Source organism: Coccinella septempunctata, chromosome 4 (assembly GCF_907165205.1).
Source record: "Coccinella septempunctata chromosome 4, icCocSept1.1, whole genome shotgun sequence".
Classification (NCBI taxonomy): domain Eukaryota; kingdom Metazoa; phylum Arthropoda; class Insecta; order Coleoptera; family Coccinellidae; genus Coccinella; species Coccinella septempunctata.
This window is the reverse complement of record NC_058192.1, coordinates 31695863-31716073: the sequence shown is the minus strand read 5'-3', so window position 1 is coordinate 31716073 and position 20211 is coordinate 31695863. Positions and strand designations below refer to the sequence as shown.

At 36.4% G+C, this 20211-nt stretch overlaps 1 protein-coding gene and 1 long non-coding RNA gene across 2 annotated transcripts in view; one reads left to right on the top strand and one right to left on the bottom strand.

Moving 5' to 3' along the window:
• Positions 1–20211, bottom strand: part of LOC123311362 — a 1278848-nt gene that overhangs the window by 633728 nt on the left and 624909 nt on the right. The gene's annotated exons all lie outside the window — the stretch shown is intronic.
• On the top strand, positions 1031–1256 carry LOC123311383. Its single transcript, XR_006537482.1, has 2 exons — positions 1031–1134; positions 1190–1256. It is a non-coding gene; the product is annotated as an uncharacterized LOC123311383 (long non-coding RNA).

Sequence of the window (20211 nt, the reverse complement as noted above, 5' to 3'; positions counted from 1 at the left end):
CTCAAGAAATATGTAGATGATCTTATAATAGCCTTACCGTTGCTAGGAATTGACGAAATTATAGAAGTGTTCAACAGTTTTGACCAGAACTTAAAATTCACAGTGGAGAGAGAAGATGATAATAATTCAGTCCCATTTTTGGACACTAGAGTTTGTCGAGTAGACAATACAATAAAACTTGATTGGTACCAGAAGGGTACGTCATCGGGTAAATATATACATTTTCTATCTGATCACCCCATTGGTATAAAAATAAATTTCATAAGAGAACAAAAGAACAGAATAAACAGAATATGTGACATTACATTTAGAGATTCTAGTATTAGAAGATTGTGTGGATTGTTACTTGAGAATTCCTATCCGAAAACAATGGTGAACAAACTTCTGTTCTCTACATCAGATATACCGAGACATAGAGAAGAACTACCTCAGGATGTAGACATAGGAGAGACGCAGGTGGTGTATCGTAGTTTACCCAATATTCACAACCTTACAAACAAAATCAAGGATTGTTTCAGAGACCGCAAAGATTTAAGAATAGTTTCACAATGCAAGAAGAGAGTGTCCGACCTATACTCCAGGTTAAAAGACCCAGTGCCAGTGAGTCTGAGATCAAGTGTAGTGTATGAAATCGAATGTGATAGTTGCCATGAAACTTATGTAGGCCAAACGTCGCAATGGCTAAAAAACCGAATAACATTACACAAAAGTGACATAAGGACTAATAACCCAAGGTGTGCCCTCTCAACCCATGCAAACCGCCTTTCCCATAATATTGACTTTGATAACGTTAAAATTCTAGACACAAATTCCAACTATAGAAAAAGATGCATCTTAGAAATGATTAATATAAAAACTCAAAGAAGTCAAATTAATAAAAAAACAGATACGCAAGGTTTAAGTCCCATCTATGCTTATCTGTTAGAGTATACAAGAAACAGACCATTCTTCGATGGTCCAGTTGACGGTTAATAATAAAAATAAGACTCTATGTTCTGTACGTTTCTAACCTTGTTTTGTTTTTGACACTTCCAGTACATGTGATTGATTTATTAAGAAATTGTAGAAGCTCAAATTATTTTTAAGTTTTGATTTCATGACTATATTGCCGTATAACACTGGAGCTCGTATTCGGTAGGAGGTCTATGATGTTTTTGTTTGTCTGTTTTTTCATGGTATAATTTTACAGCTGCCCTGAGGAAGGAAACAACCGTTTCCGAAAGCTAGGCTATTATGAATAAAGAGTAAATACCTCATCAGTGTGTTGATCGACATCCCTTATTAAATAATATATCATTCAACGATCATTATCTAAAGTATAATATATATATATATATATATATATATATATATATATATATATATATATATATATATATATATATATATATATATATATATATATATATATATATATATATATATATATATTCCGCTAATGTCCGTCCTTTTGTTAATGCTATTGTTTCTGGAAATGTGCCGAATAGTGAACACTGACAATAGCATTAACAAAAGGACGGACATTAGCGGAATTAGTAATATATATAGCTACCTTTTGTATTTAGATAAAAATAGGTGAGAATATAGTTAACACCTTTTTATGTATGGTAATTTGTATATGTTGTGCATTTTCGGCTGAAATGTTATAATTTAATTGGCCAGCACAGTTGAATTAATTATTAACCAACTCGATGGTTTGTTGATGTCGCTACTTTTATGTGCTTCATAACCTAGAGGTTCAACTGTCAGACATGCTGATTTTCATATTTTAATTGTGTGTTTTTTAATATGTGATGATAATTTCTGTTGTTCATGGGTCCTCTAAGATCAATGATCCGTTTGAATACCTTGCTCTTGCAGATTTTTTTGAATGTCAACTGAGTTGCTCGGTGAGTGAAACACCTTGTTGCATGGGTTCATTCTTTTCTTGTTATAAAGCCTCTGATTGTATGTATATTTTAGTGTCCTGATGAAGAGCCCAACAATAGGCTCGAAATATAGACAATCGAACGACAAATAGTTGTCTCTGTTTACAACCAGCCCCTTGCCGAGTACCCATAGTTTTCTAACATATATATATATATATATATATATATACTGGGACTTAACAATAATAACCGACAGTAGGGTCGTACACAATAGACCCGATATGGTAATATTCGATAAGGTCAATAAAACAGCAATCATCATAGACTTTGCTGTGCCGCAGGACCAGAACTTAACGAAAACATACACCGAAAAGATGACAAAATATGAAGCGCTGGCACAACAAATCCGGGATATGTGGAAGTTGAGGGATGCGAGAATAATGCCGCTGATAATATCTGCCAACGGTCTCGTCCACAGAAAAACCACCCAACATCTACTCGAATTGAAGCTGCCGCAAAACACGATTATGTGGATGCAAAAGGCGGTTATACTGGGAACAGTGAATATAATAAGGAAAACCTTATACCCTCACTAGCAGCAGCACGGGACTACCCTTGACGGCAAGTCCGGGTAGTCGCGAGAAACCCACGAATATGTGTGGAACTAAAAAAAAAAAAAAAAAAAAAAAAAAAAAAAAAAAATATATATATTTATCCAGCATACTATGTTGCGTCCATACATTGTCTTTGGGCCATACACTATTGCGTCCTGAATAATACTGCGTCCGTATACCGGACGCAGCATTGTTTTTCAACATTTTCTCTCGTATTTCGAGGGATTCAACGACAGGGGTGGTCGCAATTTGTTAAGGACGTCAAGAGCTATCTTTGGAACAATTATAGATTCCATTCATCTTTTGATAAAAGAGTTATTCTATGTTGAAAAACATATCTCCAGACGCAGTAAAGTGCTTCTCATGAAACCTGAAGTATATTTTTAGTTCACGCAAATTCCGCTTCGGGGGCGCTTCAAATGATGTAAACTGATATACAGTCAATATACATCTTTCACACGACGCATAATGTTGCGTCCTAAATCTGGCAACAGTGGATACGAGTAAACCAAGTTGCATTTGCACAACTGAAATGATTTAGCTTCCTAGGCTCCAAGGTCATCTCGACACTCTGTTATGTGAATGAATTGGATTCTGTCTTTCGAGCCATAGCAGGTCCGATTGAAGTGCCCCTATGGTGTTCTTTTAACTGATATTGTCATTATTATTTTTTCGAATAAATAAACATTCATTACTCACGTGTTGTATACAGAATTTTATACCATTTAAATTAGAAATCAAACGATAACACTTTCCAGAGAATTATCGGATTTATGAAATGACATGAAAGGTATCGCTTTATCCGATGCTTATGTCATTTCATTCACTTGTGAATTAAAAATTTTTTATTCTACTGGATGAATGAACGTCATCCTACCCTTGTTGTTATAGGTTGAATCATGTTGTCTTTAAATTTAATCAGATATACCTAATAGATCGCAGTTAATTATTTCAGATTTTTCTCCACTTGTTTAGTCAGGAAAAGCCTTAACTCCGGTTACTATGAAATTATCTTGAAAACCCAATTCTTCGTACAATAACTGCTGGGATAAAACAGAATGTTAAGCTCTCAGATTCTGATTGAATCTAATCGGTATGTTTATGAAACATATAATTTTAGTAATTGATTGACTACAAGTTGCGTTGCACTGTGACCGTAAGATCTATTGTGCCGACTAGAGTTCTAGTGAGCTCCAGTATCTGGGATGGCTATGGCATTCTGTGTACAAGGTGATCTGGAGTTCAATCTTCCTCCCTAAAGAAACTACACTTGTGAGTTCCCGATAGACCCATTTTCATTAATTACTTCCTGAGGCGACAACGCCCTGTAATATGGAATATCGTAAGAAGATATAGCAAATACCTGCTAATATCCAGATACTTCTGAAATCTCGCAGTGTTAAAGATACCAAAAAAAGTATATTGGGTTCCAAGCAATGCATCCAAACTCCAGTTTTCTCCTCACAAATGTATTGAACAGCAAAATCATGGTTTCCGAATCAGAAAAATATCTGCTATTACGCACGATGAATCCATACATTCTTGGCGTCGTACCAAGTAAATGATTAACATGAAGAAAAAATGTAAAACTTTGATCAAAATAATGCCAAGATCTCTTTTCTCCGTTTTTCTGCTCAGGACGCTGCCATCAAGACTATAACTATACAATAGATAGTTCTTTTTTCTGGTGTACGTAACGACATTGCACTCAGAAATGCTCAATGGTCCCCCCAATCATTTCTTACCAAAGTTGATCACTTGACATTTTTCGATCCGATTCACGGTTTCCGTTCAAAAAAATAAAAACCGTTTCTCTGCATTGAAATAAATTAAATTATGTATGTAAGTAAAAGAGAATTGTTAATTATCGTAGTAGGCTATGGCCAAGAATGGATATTTCTGTTTTCAAGGCGGTCGTCATCATTCCGTGTACCAGTTCATCAGTCTTTAGATTCAGTTCTTCGCGTCTTATTAATTTTGTGTTTAAAATACTATTCGAGCAGGGTTATTTTGAAAAATAATGGTCGAGTTTACTAATGCGGAGTTGGCCGATATGCATTACATTTATGGTTTGGCTGATGGCAGATCAGGAATAATAGGGAAACAAGGCACAGACAGCATCAATTCGAACGGAAAACGTCTGCTGGCTCTTTGTGCAGAACATAATTTTTGTATAACGAACACCTATTTTATTACGAGACCTAATTCAAGGGGGACCTGGCGCCACCCGCGCTCAGGACATTGGCATACTCTCGACTATGTGATCGTGAGAAGAAAAGATCTGAAAGAGGTGTTGGTCACTAAACCCAGAGCAGATCTGGAGTGTTGGACTGATCATAAGCTGGTAATCTAGAGAATGAAAATCTCAATGCTCCCAAAATACCAACGCAAGCCAAAGTATCTAAGAGAGCGCCTTCAAATCTCCAAACTACGAAAACCTTCTACAAAAGAAATATTCACATCTGCCGTCAAAGATAGCCTACAACCACCGGATTATAATGACGACATTGAATGTCATTGGCTCCGTCTCAAGACATCTTCTATCAATACAGCAAAAGAAATACTGGGCACAGAACGCTCCCGAAATTCCCCTGACTGTTTCGCCGACAGCGAAACTCATATCGCACCTCTTTTGGAAGCAAAACACAAAGCGATGAAAACGGCAATTAACAAGCCTGGCGATGTTGCAGCCCAAAAGAGTCTTTTAAACATAAAACGCAAGGTCCGTCAAGAAATAAGAAAAATCAAGGATAGCTGGTGGAAAGAAAAATCTAGGGAAATACAAGCTTACGCCGATAACCATGATGACAGGCGTTTTTTCGAAGGTATTAAAACTGTTTATGGTCCAAGCAGAAAAGCTAACTTTCCTATAAGAGATGCTCATGGAGCTTTACTAACTGATGATAGAAAAATTCTCGAAAGATGGAAGGAGCATTACTCACAGGTCTTGAATCAAAATAACGACTCGGATTTATACATTTTAGACCTGCTCCCCGCCTATAGTCCGATGACATCGCTTGATGACGAAATCTCAATGTCGGAAATCATAAGTGCGATAAAAATTATGAAAAATGATAAGTCACCAGGTCTAGGCGGTATTCCAGCGGAGGTATTCAAGGCCCTGGATGAAGACATGGTCAATAGTCTCCTAGCACTATTCCTCAAGAACAAGGATATGTGCCAAAAGACTTCATAGACGCTATAGTTATCAACCTCTATAAGAACAAAGGCGATACGTCAAATTGCAACAATTACAGGAGCATATCGTAACTTAGCGTGGCCGGCAAAATTCTCTCGAAGATTATGGCTAATTCTGATTATGGTCTGATTCCACTCTCAGAAAAGATTTTACCTGAATCCCAGTGCGGCTTTCGATCAAATCGAGGTACGGTGGACCTAATTTTCACATTGCGACAGCTGCAAGAGAAGGCCCGTGAACAACAATCAAAGATCTATACAGCCTACATCGATTTAAGTAAGGCCTTCGACTCGGTGAATCGCAGAGCGCTATGGAAAATCATGGCCCGCTTTGGAGTTATACCCGAAAAATTCTTAGCAGTGTGTAAAAGCCTTCATACCAACAACACCGCTAGAATACAGCATAATGGTTCTACAACCGACCATTTCTTAACCAACTCTGGAATCAAACAAGGCTGCGTGTTAGCGCCTGTTCAATATTTTCGCCATAGCTGTCTCGATAATTGCTGACATGAGTATGCCTGTAAGAGGTGTTGGAATAAGATTCAGATTTGATGAAGGCCTATTTAACCTGGAGCGCCTCAGAGCAAAAACCCTTTCAAAGGTTATTACGGAACTTCAATATGTAGACGACTGCGCACTTATCGCTAGCAGCCCAGAGAATTTACAGATAATGCTGGACACCTATAAACATATATACGAAGCTTTAGGCCTTAGACTCAATATCGACAAAACCAAAATCCTGGTAAGTCCCCCAGAAAGCCTTCCAACACATATCAGCCTGAAGAATGAAACCCTAGAAAAGGTCGAGCAGTTCCAATACTTGGGAAGCTTCATAAATACTAGGGCTAGCCTAGACACGGAAATACACAACCGTATCGATTCGGCATCACGGGCATTTTAGGAGCTAAACGTCAGAGTGTTTCAAAATCACGACCTCAATCTGAAGACCAAGACAGCTGTTTGCAAAGCAGTCGTCCTTCCAACGCTTTTTTACGGAAGCGAAAGCTGGACGCCCTACAGGCGACATATTAAACAGCTTGAACAAACGCAACAACGTCATCTAAGATAGATAATGCACATCAGATGGTTCCACAAAGTTTCGAATGCAGAAGTCTTGCAACGCGCGAGTTGTACTACGATTGAGACTCAAGTAACGAGGGCCGACTCAGATGGAGCGGCCACATTCTGTGGATGCAAGACAGAAGACTCCCCAAAATAGCTCTGTATGGCAGAGGGAACCCGGAAACCAGGAGGCCAGTATGAGCGGTTTAAGGATACACTACATCAATCCCTAAAATCAATTAATGCCAATCATAACTGGAAACAACTAGCGTTAGACAGGTCACAGTGGAGATCTATGGTGCACAGATATAATGGAGACTCGAGAAGAATTCAGCGGCGGCCAGATCTGGTTGGTGACTATCCATGCCCGGAGTGTGGAAGGATCTGTAGGTCACGGTTGGGTCTCTTCAGTCACAGGAGGGCACAAAGTCGCGATTAGCCCCGAAAAATTATAAGTCTGTTCTTTTTTTATGTATTTTTGTAGATTAATTCCCGGTAACGGGATACAACAATGATGAATGAATGAATGAATGTCCCCAAGTTCTTGAAATATTTCTTTATCCTGCCCTTACAGCGTCTCTTAACCGAGGAAATGAGCTGCAAGAGGTTCATTCTGTTCAAGGGACTTGATGAAACCAAGTGACCCGAGCAACACTGCTTTCTGCATTCTGCAGCCAGTTTCCGACATCAGCTCAGCCGACTCCAAAAAGCGGAAGATGGTTTTTCGAGCAATTCATGGTCCTTCAATCTCTAGAAATATATAAAGTGCTGATGTGTACTCATATGATATTCAACTGAAAACTTTGCTTTTCTTGTCTGGCTTTCTAATATCTTTTGTTCTGCTGGAGTGATAGATAGAACTTAAGATCGATTCATATGTCGGATATTAGCTTCTCCAAGGCACTTCAGCTCTTTGACTTCATGATGAGCCACTATTCCCTTGAGTGGGTCTTGACTTCTCAATAATATTATTCCATTTCCAACTTTTGTGAATTATGTTGTTATTGCAATCTTTGAACCCCCATCTTCCTGCATTCGAGCAAAGTATATCCTTTGTATCGGAGAGTTACAGTTTGTTGGGCATATCGGTCGAATCCCCCTGAACTGCTACCGCGACCAAAGCGGTCTATTGTGGCACACAAAAAAGCTCAGAGAGCTAAACTTCTACCTCCAGTGCCATCTTCCTTAGGGAAAAGATGATGTCACAGGAGGAGTAGTTCATGAGTTCCCCTAGAACCAGCCAGAGCGATCCTTGTATGCCGCCGGGCAGTCACTGAGGATATGCTCAATGGTTTCGTCCGTCTATAAGCAAAGCGAGTGTTTCATTGATGATGTAGAGTTTGTGTAATAGAGCTCCGGAATCTACAATGACCCTGAAATCAGCCATAGATCTGGAAAATCTTAGCCAGTGATTGGTGTGTTTACCGGGAGGTAAAGAAATTGCCCTGTGCTAGTGGCGCACTACCACAGGTTCTGGGCCAATAAACGCCGAGGTTGTACAGAAAACCAACAAGGTCCTTGTATATCGAAGTGCTAGGATGCAGGCTACGATTCATATTCATCACTCTCCTCATCGATCTATTGAACTCGAGAATTTCATTTGCCACCCATTTGACTACCCTGAAAGAGTAGTTGACTCTCCAGACTGCCAAATTGTTCGTGGGATAAACTTACAACTGTACAGTTAATGCATTCCCTATTTGATCCATTATTATAATACGATCACGTCATCGAGTTCGAATAATCCTACTGCACCAGATTCAAAAATATATGTGGCAACTACGCTGGACGCCATATCATGCTAATGGTGAAAGATTGAATAAAATTCGGACGCAGCATTGTTCTGCATATGAAAACAAAATATACACCGGACGCACTAATGGTAGGACCATGAAAGGACGCAATAATGTGCGTATATCAACTTCGTTATTAATGAAGATATTTGAGATCTGAAACGACCAAACGACGTAATTTTTTGAGTAGATTAATATACTTCGATCAGATTCCACCTAGGTAGCGTATTTCTGGGAGACGCAATAAGGTTGCTTTATGAAAGGACGCAATAAAGTATGCCAGATGTAAATATATATATATATATATATATATATATATATATATATATATATATATATATATATATATACAGGGTGTGGCGTAATGAATGGATAATATGGAGCCTGCAGGTAGAGGACTCTATGGCGGTTCAGAAAAATATATTTTACGTTTAGTAAAAGTGCCTTGGTTTTCGAGATATTCGAGATATTCGAGATTTTCGAAAATTCAAGAAAATCATACCCTTCGCCACTCTTTTTGCAGGCAAGACTCCAAATGAAGGAATTTTTTCTAACTGTTTTTTGGATAGTATTCCTGGATAGATGCGCTATTGAATGTAAATTATTATTTTTGAGGCGCAATAATAGTTCTTCATAAATAAAAGAATTCACTAAAATTTTCCGTTTTGTTATTTTTTCTTCCTAAGTTCAACCCAGCGTGGTGTGAAAAATAATATGGTTACCTGAGTGCCAAAGCAAGAGAAAACATGCCTGTTTCACTGAGATTCTGAAATGGTATAACTCACTCTATTTTCAGCATTGAATACAAAATAAATTTTTATTACAATGAGTCAAGGCAGAGTTTGACGTAAGCCTTTTTCTTTAATTTTCAGCAACTGAAATGAGACTTGCAAGCAGAATAAAGCAATTATTCATATGAAGTTGTAGATCATCTAGTACAGCTCCTGATTCACACTTTGAATACTTTTTGTGAAACTCGATTCAATTAAACAATATTTCAAAATTGGTTTTTTTCCCTCGTATTCTTTCATTATTAAGCCCTATAGTTATAAAGTTAATAGTTGTTGAGCGAATTTCGAGTAACGAAGTGAATTTTAGCACTTTTGTAATTAAGAAAAAAAGCTGAAAATTAGGTAATTTTTATTACATTCAGTCAAGACCCTTGTTACAAAAATGCTGAAATTTAATGCATAACTTGAAATCAACTTGAAAATATTGATTTCACAACGTTGGGGTTCAATAATAAAATAAAACGAGAAAAAATAACAATTTTAAAATATCGTTTCATTGAATAAAGTTTCACAAATCACAAATGATGCTCAAATTGGCCACCGTTTTGATACATGCTCTATAGACCACACTTTCTAATGAATCATAGCTTTATTGTATTGATATCAACAATTTTGAAATGAGTATCGTTTCATTGAATTAAATATCACAAAAGAATCTCTAAGAGGCCATCATGAGCTTCAGTAAATGCTCTATACCTTCTTATAGACGATTGCTTCATTCTGCTTGCATTTCTCATTTTAGATGCTAAAATTTTAGAAACACTGTTCACATTAAACTAGGCCTCAACTGATTGCAATAGGAATTTATTTTGTATTAGATGCTGAGAATACATAGAGTTATACCATTTCGGAATCTCAATGAAACTGGCATGTTTTTTCTTGCATTGGTTCTTAGGTAACCATATTATTTTTTACACCGCGCTAGGTTGAACTTATGAAAAAAAATTAGCAAAACGGAAAAGTTGAGTTAGATCTTTTTTTCATGAAGAACTATTCATGCGTCTGAAAAATAATGAATCACACTCGATAGATCATCTATCCAGGAATACTATCCCAAAAACAGTTTGAAAAAATTCCTTCATTTGGAGTCTTGCCTACAAAACGAGTGGCGAAGGGTGTAATTCTCTTGAATTTTCGAAAATCTCCGAAATCTCGAAAACCAAGGCACTTTTACTAAACGTAAAATATATTTTTCTGAACCGCCATACAGTCCTCTACCCCCAGGCTCAATATTATCCTTTCATTACGCCACACCCTGTATATATATATATATATATATATATATAGTATAACGTTTGTTTTTTACCTAGTATTTTATATGTATCATTCATTCATTATGTTGGGTATCTAGGTTAGGATAACTTTTGTATTGTTCATTTATTTCGTATAAACGTTTCGGCGTATGCCTTCTTCAGTATACATTACATCTAAAAACAACAAAAAATCAATATAATAAAATCATGATTGTGTAAATATCCTACTTTATGTTTTCATCATCGTTTTTGTTTCGTCTGTTGTGTATTGTCTTGTCAACTATGTCATTGTTTTGTACGTCAGCAGAGTCTTGTCTTCTTCTTTCATTTGATGGTCTTCGCAACAATGGCATATATATGTGACTTAGGTTTTTCGTGTCTTGTTTGTCGTTTACTACATTTTCGCTATTTATCTGAATATGGATCATTTCTAATATTTCTCTACGTTTTTGTTGAGGTTCGATTCCCAAAATTTTTGTGTCTTCGTAATTGAACTCATGTTTGCTTGTATTCTTATGTTTATTAAGAGCTGTGGTAGCGTTCTTCGTGTATTTATGTGCGTTTAGTCTGTCTTTTAGTCTTTGTGAAGTCTGTCCTATGTACTGTTTGTCACAGTCCTTGCATGGTATACTATATACGACTTGTGATTTTTTGGTTTTGGGTGTTGGTGCTTTCAATTTGCTAAACACACTACTGATTTGATTACATGGCCTATATACTATTTCACGGTTGTACGGTTTGATTATACAATAGCAAAATACCAAAAATATATGGATTACCAAAAGTCCACAAAGCAGATATACCACTAAGACCAATAGTATCATGCAACCAATCTCCATTATATAAATTGTCCAAATATATGGCCAATATTCTATCCAAAGCCATAAACAAAAACCAATAATATATAAAAAATTCATTTGATCTGAAAGAATCATTAAGAAATGTTAAATTACAGAGTGACCATCGACTATACTCATTGGATGTAAAATCTTTATACACTAACATCTCCAAAGAATTAATAAAACAAGCCATTGAAAAGAATTGGGAGATTATAAAACAACACACACAAATACCTAAGGATGAGTTCATACAAACAATAGAGTATATAACAAATAACAGCTATTTTCAATATGAGGAACACTTTTACAAACAAATTGAAGGTCTAGCCATGGGCAACCCAATATCAGGCACGTTGGCGCAGTTGGCACTGGAGTTGATAGAGGAGGAAATTATGAGAGAACATAAGACAACATTTTACAAACGCTACGTAGATGACTGTCTAATTGTAACAACACCAACGGAAATACAAACGATCTTGAATCGTTTCAACAGTGTACATGTATCATTACTGTTCACACTCGAAGAGGAAGAAAACAACAGCTTAAACTTCTTGGACATGACACTGATAAGGAAAAATGATGAACTATTGACCCGATGGCACAGAAAGAAACAGAACACAAGTCACATCTTAGATTACAACTCCCAACATCATCACTCACAAAAGAAGAGCACAGCCATTGGATACATAGACAGAGCGTTAAAACTTACATCACCGATACTCCGGAAGAAAACTTTAATAGAAGTGAGGGAACTCTTGATCAAAAACCACTACCCTGAAACATTTATAAAAAACTCATAAAACAAAGGACACACCGACTCTACAACACACAATATACAAAGAAATCAACAACGGAGAGCACAGTGCGAATACAATTACCATTTATACAGGGACTGTCGCAGAAGATGAACAATATAATCAAACCGTACAACCGTGAAATAGTATATAGGCCATGTAATCAAATCAGTAGTGTGTTTAGCAAATTGAAAGCACCAACACCCAAAACCAAAAAATCACAAGTCGTGTATAGTATACCATGCAAGGACTGTGACAAACAGTACATAGGACAGACTTCACAAAGACTAAAAGACAGACTAAACGCACATAAATACACGAAGAACGCTACCACAGCTCTTAATAAACATAAGAACACAAGCAAACATGAGTTCAATTACGAAGGGAATCGAACCTCAACAAAAACGTAGAGAAATATTAGAAATGATCCATATTCAGATAAATAGCGAAAATGTAGTAAACGACAAACAAGACACGAAAAACCTAAGTCACATATATATGCCATTGTTGCGAAGACCATCAAATGAAAGAAGAAGACAAGACTCTGCTGACGTACAAAACAATGACATAGTTGACAAGACAATACACAACAGACGAAACCAAAACGATGATGAAAACATAAAGTAGGATATTTACACAATCATGAATTTATTATATTGATTTTTTGTTGTTTTTAGATGTAATGTATACTGAAGAAGGCATACGCCGAAACGTTTATACGAAATAAATGAACAATACAAAAGTTATCCGAACCTAGATACCCAACATAATGAATGAATGATATATATATATATATATATATATATATATATAATGAGGATAAATTCAGATGCATACCACCCGACGATATGAATATCGACAAGTGTTACGATCTGAATTGAGCTAGCTAGTTTGTCATCGTCAAGGCCCCCAAATGGAGTACGCCCCACCGAAGAAAAGCAGATGCTGACCATGGTTTCGGCCTCATTTGGCCTCATCAGAGCAACATAGCATTTTTTTTTCCACGGTGGAGAACGTTTGGAATTGATGGAACTTTATTCAATGTTGTTATGTTCTAGTGGGTATTATTTATTTACCCACAGCGCCATCCAACATGAAACGGTATCCGATTCAATCCCCCCCAGATAGAAACCAAGACGAAGACAACAGCATATGTCCCATATTTTCCCTAATTCAGTACGCCGGTTCGCCTTGCGAACGTCGGACGTATGATGGGAAGTCTGAGACGCGCTCGGTTCTCGACAGAATACGATGCCGGCGATACAATAATGAGGAAAGTGATCACGCCTAAACAGGGAGGCAATGAATTAAATAATGAGGATAAATTCAGATGCATACCACCCGACGATATGAATATCGACAAGTGTTACGATCTGAATTGAGCTAGCTAGTTTGTCATCGTCAAGGCCCCCAAATGGAGTACGCCCCACCGAAGAAAAGCAGATGCTGACCATGGTTTCGGCCTCATTTGGCCTCATCAGAGCAACATAGCATTTTTTTTTCCACGGTGGAGAACGTTTGGAATTGATGGAACTTTATTCAATGTTGTTATGTTCTAGTGGGTATTATTTATTTACCCACAGCGCCATCCAACATGAAACGGTATCCGATTCAATCCCCCCCAGATAGAAACCAAGACGAAGACAACAGCATATGTCCCATATTTTCCCTAATTCAGTACGCCGGTTCGCCTTGCGAACGTCGGACGTATGATGGGAAGTCTGAGCGCGTCTCAGACTTCCCATCATACGTCCGACGTTCGCAAGGCGAACCGGCGTACTGAATTAGGGAAAATATGGGACATATGCTGTTGTCTTCGTCTTGGTTTCTATCTGGGGGGGATTGAATCGGATACCGTTTCATGTTGGATGGCGCTGTGGGTAAATAAATAATACCCACTAGAACATAACAACATTGAATAAAGTTCCATCAATTCCAAACGTTCTCCACCGTGGAAAAAAAAAATGCTATGTTGCTCTGATGAGGCCAAATGAGGCCGAAACCATGGTCAGCATCTGCTTTTCTTCGGTGGGGCGTACTCCATTTGGGGGCCTTGACGATGACAAACTAGCTAGCTCAATTCAGATCGTAACACTTGTCGATATTCATATCGTCGGGTGGTATGCATCTGAATTTATCCTCATTATTTAATTCATTGCCTCCCTGTTTAGGCGTGATCACTTTCCTCATTATATATATATATATATATAGTGAATTCGAAGTATTGCCGTATATTATATGTTAAAATACTATGGGTACTCGGCAAGGGGCTGGTTGTAAACAGAGATATATGTATATATATGTTATAAAGCATCTGATTGTGTGTATATTTTAGTGTCCTGATGAAGAGCCCAACAATAGGCTCGAAATATAGACAATCGAACGACAAATAGTTGTCTCTGTTTACAACCAGCCCCTTGCCGAGTACCCATAGTATTTTAACATATATATATATATATATATATATATATATATATATATATATATATATATATATATATATATATATATATATATATATATATATATATATATATATATATATATATATATATATTAGGTGAAGAGAGATTTTACTAGGATTTTCCCGGATGCAGTGCATATCATTTCCAGATGTGATGAAGATTTTATAAAAATGAAAGATTTAATAGTATATTATTTAACGAGCGGTAATGTAGGTCATAACTCACGCAGATGAAGTTTGCAGCGCGAGCCGTAGGCGAGTAGTAGTACAGAGAAAGAACTTTATCGACAAATCTCAATAGTGACCTACAACAGTACTATAAAAATTTTAGTTTAAATTTTCAGGCGATAAATTCTGTATGGTAATATTAGCAGCTCGTCTTACTTCTGGAGGTGTACATAATACTTCATCTTCATTATCTGAATTAATTCTTTCGAGCAATATATTCCCAATAATGAGGTATCAACTTAATTTGAAAACGTCAAAATTATTCAAGTGACATTCCTCCCCTCAATATCAATAATGGACTGTTCCCTTCCGGCCATCCGGCTTGTAGAAAAAGCACAGAGCCTGTTCGTAAATAATTCCAAGAATCTTTTCCGATTTATTATAGTGAGTTAAAGTAGTGAGTTATTATAACTCACGTTGTTTGTTTACAAATACTATTAATTGCTCAAAAGCATTTGAGTAATGAATATATAAATTAATAGGAGTAGATAAAATCTTAAATCTTTCATTAGGATCAGGATCACTGTCATCTGCAAATGATAAGATACTTGTAGATTCAGTAAACACAAACTCATTTCAGACATGTGGGAATCTATTTATAATTTGCTTATATTTTCTTCCTCAACAATTTTTTTTCTATTGACTGATTAGTTTTATTCCAGATTACAAGCAGTACTTAATTCTAGTTTTGTTGACTTCATTTTTGCCAAACAAATCTCGTCATTATGGTAGTCAAAACTGGAGACCAACTGTCTCAGATTCCCGAGATGGAATAATACTCAAAGTTGATGTAAGTTCATTTCTATTAGGTACGGGTTTATGTTGACTAAATAACGATCTCTTCATACGAATTTTTTTCGTTTTATACAGAGTTTCTTAAAAAAGTGAAAACAGGTTTTATTACTCATTCTTTTCCCTTACGAGTTGTAATCAAAACATTATTGGTGGTGTATCATAATTTTCAGTGATGAATGACTGAACATGTTTAGATACATTATCGGGAATGTTCCAAATTGAATGAAACTCCAAGGCATAAAAAAACTTAATAATACCTGTTCCTGTTTTCAGGGAAGCAGTTTGAAACAAACACTTGTGATAAATGGAACCTTATGTGTAGTTTTACTCAATTTCAGGTTGTGGGTGATGTGGATTTCCAAATCAAGACAAATTATCATCACTAGGTTTACCCGTACAATCATTCATAGTTGCAGATGGACCAGGGACAACAATTGATCGCATTTATGAGTATATCAATAAAATTTTGTATCCAGTTGGAACCATTCTCAAAGCTTTCATGTATTTCACCTGCGATATGAAATTGAATCTGAGTATGTATGGTTTTTCATTCAACTGAGCTTTTACAATATAACTAGTATCCGTCTTGTAATATCTTGTTTGGATTGGTAATTAATATTCAATGCAATAACACTTGTAGTTTTACGCCAATATTTATGTCACAGTTTTCAGTACCAGCCTTTGATATTTACGCCAACATATACGGAATTATTTTATATAAGAATAAGGAGGTTACACAGACGTATTCTCATTGAGATCTCACGAAAAATGAATCGATCGTCCGACCGCGAACATATTTTACAATCACATGTTATGATTAAATTATCTTTATGAAATTCAAATTTGCGCGGGATATATTACATATCTTCCTCCCAAGTTAGAACTAACTGACAATACCTATATAAAGTTTTTTTTTTGTTTTTTTTTTACAAGGCATCAAATATCCTAACCCTAGTACAGATATCCAAATTAAATACAATTTTCATAAATACCCAATTACATATATGTATGTACCTATCAATTCAAAACAAGCAAACAAAAGTATTTATTTGAAATATATAATAACCATTAAATCACCATGTATATAGAAATTCAAAAAAAAAAGAATAAAATAAATACAATAAAATGTACTACAATTTCACAATTATTCAATCAAGCATAGTTCAATCTTTCAGGAGGTCTTACGTTTCTTTTAGGTCGACAAGAAACAGAAACTGGCCCAGGAGAAACAACCTTACTTTTGCAAATATCTGATGGTGGAACGGAATTATTGGGATTTGAACTCGAATCCGGTGAACTTGAATATCGTGGTGATGCCGGAAATGAATTACGCTTAAGTGACTGAAATTTTGACGGTGATGTTTCAATTTCAGTATCATAATTTGGTACAATTTTCGGTGAAGCCTTTATTTCAGACGTAGAAGGGAGTTCCACTGTTTTACTTCCAGAATCATCCGAGGGAGTATTTGGGAAATTTGTGAAAGAATCGCCTACTATTCCCTGAGGAGATAAAAGATCTGATTTTGAATTCTGAAATATTTCTTTTTTATATTCATTTATAGCTAAAATTTGATCCAAATGTCTGCCCCAAATAAGAGGTTCATACACAAGCTTTATCATATGAAGACGATTTTCTAGTGATTTCAAGATAGTGCCTTTAGTCCAGGTGGGTTTCGACAGATTTCGATAATTTTTTGCATAAACCACCTGCCCCGGAAGAAAATTGATATTTCTTTTACCCTTATAATAAACTTCCTGTTTTCCCCTGAAATTTTTCGGATCGTCCCTCAATAGGTCGAATCTTGTTTTAAGTTTACGATTAAATAGCAGCTAAGCTGGACTCTCACCGGTTTCTGAATGAGGTGTATTTCTGTAGCTGAGAAGATATAGTAACCAAAAAAACCTGAAAGAAAGTTACAATACAGGAGGCTTATCTTACAATCTACCCAGATGGAACCTATCAACCACACAAAAACAAATTGAATATAGGACCTTAAAAGTGTATAACAGCCTACCACGTGATATACAGGGCATAACTGATATCAAAACATTAAAAAAAAACTTTTTATTTTTCTATTACATAGGGAACCTTATTGTTTGGAAGATATTGTGAAGTAACACCATTGTTTTTGACACTATTTCATTTCATATTTTGTTATGTAACTGGAAAATGATCTGAAATAAAGACTGTTGTTATGTTATGTTATATGTTATGTTATGTTATCTATTTAGAAGTGTTTCTAGAGATATTTGTCGATTAGCAGGGTCCTTAAGTGCTTTTCGTAGACCAATTTTAATCGACTTAACGGCGTTTTCCGCCGCACCATTTGAACTAGTATGCCAAGGAGGAGACATAATATGTTTAATGCCATTAAGCTCGCAGAATTTTTCAAATTCTGATGATGTAAATTGTGTACCGTTATCTGATATGATAACATTGGGCAAGCCGTATCTTGCAAATGTTTCCCTTAATTTTTCCAAGGTCTCTTTACTAGTCATTTTCGACATTATAAAAACCTCTGGAAATTTTGTATATGCGTCAGTGATAATGAGAAAATTTGTTAAACTGAATGGACCCATAAAATCAACATGAATCCTATCCCAAGGTCCCTGTGCCGGATCCCATTTAATCAGCTGTGCCCTTGAAGGATCTGCTCTCTCACTCATACAAATATGACAACCATTTACCCATTTGGTTATGTGGTCATCCAAACTTGGCCACCAGAAATAGGTTCTCGCCCTTTCTTTCATTTTTGAGATCCCCATGTGGGTGGAATGAAGCTCTCGTAATAATCGCTGTTGTAACGCTTCTGGGATTATTATTCGAAAACCCCACATTAAAACACCTTTATTTACGCACAGTTCCTGTTTCCTTTTATAAAAAGGCTTTAATAACTTTGGGATATCGCCCTTCCTAAGACGGGGTCCCTTCGAGTTTTGTCCCTTACTTCGTTAATTTTTATAGGTAATCCTTCTTCTATGAAGTTGAAGTGATTTGCTCCATCATCTATAATATCTGACATTTGAAGGTGAAAACGAGAGCACAGATCGGCCATATTTGTAGGGCCTGGTGTATATTTCAATTCATAGTCGAATTCTGACAAATATACCATCGTTGCACTTTACCTGAAGCCATTACCGGAATATTTTTATTCTCTCCGAACAAAGCCAAAATATGTTTGTGGTATTGTAAATTTACGACCCAGAAGATATTGATACAGCTTTTTGGCAGCCCAAAATATTGCTAATGCCTCTTTATAAATCACGGCGTAATTTTTTTCTGCCTTTGCATATGTTCTCGAAATGAAACAAATAGGTTTTTCCTCATTTTCTCTGAGTACATGTGAAAGCACCGCTCCTATACCTTTATCACTGGCATCACAATATAGACGGATTGGTAGCGTGGGATCAAAATGACAAAGAACTGAGTCTGATATCATTGTCTTCTTAGCACTTTCAAAAGCTCTTTGACATCCCTCCTCCCACCTAAAGGTTTTTCCCTTCTTCAATAATTCATACAACGGTGCTAACGTACACGATAAATTTGGAACAAATTGTCCATAATAGTTTCCCTAATAGCACAAAGTAGTCCTATGGACATCCATAGGACGTCCTCTTCGGACATTACGGACATCCATGGGACGTCCATTTCTGGTACAATGGACGTTCTATGGACATCCGAGGGACGTACAAATGTAACAACTTTGAACCGAATTCGGACGTCCATCGCGACGTCCAATGGATATCCCGTTGGGACCATCATTAGCTATCTCAACGGTACAAAAATGTACCACGACGTTGGCTATCCTATTTATTGGAATTTTAATGTCCTATAACCCAATGTCTTACACTCAGACGCAGATGTTATTTTTTCTGCGTTGTTCTCATTTTCATCCATACTTACTAGAAAGTTTTTACACTTGGCCTGGATTCGAACTCGCGAGTACGTGGGGACATCGCATTACTTAGTCTTCGCTGCAACCGTCCTAGCTACCAAGACCATACGATATACTTACTTGTAGGAACATATTCATTATATTGTTAACTGATTTATGGAATAGTAGTCGATTAATACAGAAATACCATATAATAAAAACTGAAGTCTTAAAACTCAAACATAGATTATTTTATAATAGTAATTACTCAAGTATTTAGTCTTCGTTCATCATAACGTTATACATAATATAATATTCATAAGATATTCATATACTACAAAGCGGAAAAATGGAGTTTAGTGAAAAATAATATTAAATTTTGGTGTTCATTGATATACATGTATGTATTATTTGGTCCACATTACGGACTCCTAGTGAATATCCGGTATGGACATTCAAAAGATGTCCCTACCGGATATCCACTAGGTGTCCGTCATGGAGGTTATACGGACCATGTAATATATATGTAAAAGTTATATGGTCCGTACTATGTTCATCACGGACACCTAATGGATATCCAGTAAGGAAATATTTTTGACATTGCCAGTATTAAGTCGGGACTATTCTGGAACTA